Source organism: Cetorhinus maximus, chromosome 7 (genome assembly GCF_964194155.1).
Source record: "Cetorhinus maximus chromosome 7, sCetMax3.hap1.1, whole genome shotgun sequence".
Lineage (NCBI taxonomy): Eukaryota > Metazoa > Chordata > Chondrichthyes > Lamniformes > Cetorhinidae > Cetorhinus > Cetorhinus maximus.
Window position 1 is genome coordinate 24,583,167 of NC_135885.1, and position 1,813 is coordinate 24,584,979.

Genomic DNA, 1,813 nt, shown 5'->3' on the forward strand with positions numbered 1-1,813 from the left:
CCCCCCCCCCCCCCCCCGGACATTTATACGCGTCTCTTATCAGGTAATTGGTGATACTTGAAGTAGATTGCATTCATATGCTGCCTTAACCACCACCGCCCCCCACCCCCAAAAATCTCTTGCATAACATTGAAAACGAACCGTCTCAAACTGGCAAAGTGACTTCTTAGATTTTTCAGTAATTTTTCAAGCTCATTTAAACCTATGTTTTTGGGCTTTTTTTAAAAAAAAATTCGTTCGTAGGATGTGGGCGTCGCTGGCTAAGGCCAGCATTTATTGCCATTCCCTAATCGCCCTTGTTCAGAGGGCATATAAGAGTCAGCCACATGGCTGTGGGTCTGGAGTCACATGTAAGCCAGACCAGGTAAGCACAGCCGATTTCCTTCCCTAAAAGACATTAGTGAACCAAATGGATTTTTTTACAACAAGCAGCAATGGTTTCATTGTCATCATTAGACTTATAATTTCAGATTTTTATTGAATTCAAATTTCACCATCTGCTGTGGCGGGATTTGAATCCTGGTCCCCAGAGCATTACCCTGGGTCTCTGGAATGCTGGTCTAGTGACAATACCACCACCTCCCCATTTACAGTTAGTGGAGCCCTGTGCTCAGCTTCAATTTTGGCCACCGTTTCACCCCCCCCCCCCCCACCGCCCGCCCACCCAACCACTCCAGACGTAACCCAAAACTACAGGGCATTGGTTATTTCACCAGCTTTTTCACAGTCATGCAATTACTTCTGCACATTATCATATAACCTCAGTTCTCGCCATTCAATTGAAAAAACTTCTAACTAGATGGGATAACTTATGCAAATGAGCACCGCTTTGCTCTTGTGATGCAATCATTGTGGTACATTAATGGCAGGATTGAGGCATGTGCAATGCTGAGATTGTGGGTTCAAGCCGTACCTAGAGAAACTTCTGTTGAGCAGCTCATGTTATGAATAACATGAACTTTCGACTGGAACAGGACACGGTGCAATCTCGAGCAATAAAATAATTTAATTGGAAGGGATCAACTTTTGTAGATTGAGAACTGATCTGTTCTGGTTAAATGTCTCAAGTATCAACATAAATGCTGCAAATACTCAGCAGATGAAGCAGCTTCTGTGGAGAGAGAATCAAAGGCGATGATCCTTTTGATATCGCTGACCCTGCACTGTGTTTCATCTCGTTTCATGTTGTTCAATTTTTTGCAAATATCTTGGTTTGAAAGAAGTCACAACGATGATTACTATAATCTAAACCATCCGATGTTTATTAGTAATATAAGATGTTATGAATAGGTTAAGCATTCAGGATAGAGATTAAGGTCTGTGGTTAAACTCAATCTTATAAAACAGTTAATTTATACCCGAGTTCACCTCACAACTTATTTATTGCCCTTCAAATGCATCAATATATGAAGTAGGCAATAGAATTCTTGAAGTACGTTAGGCGGTGTGGGCAGGGAGGGGGTCATCGTGTTGTTTCCCGACTCAGTGGCATCCAGGTTAATTTAACCTGTGACTCTCTTTGATCTCTCCCTGTCTTTACGCTGGAGGTTTTAAAAGAAACACTTTGAGACATCTGGTCGTTGTGAACAATGACAATACAGCCGAAAAAGTACTGGTGAGGTGCAGTCACTGTTGCACACAGGAAGCTCCCACAAACAACTGTGACCTTTATCGGATAACCTGCTTTTGTGATGCCAGTTGATGGATAGCAGAACTGCGGGGAAAATTCCCCTGCATTTGAATCCGGAAGGCTGTATGGCATCTAATGAAAGATGGGATACTGCTCCTCAAGATTATGTTGAGCTTCACTGGA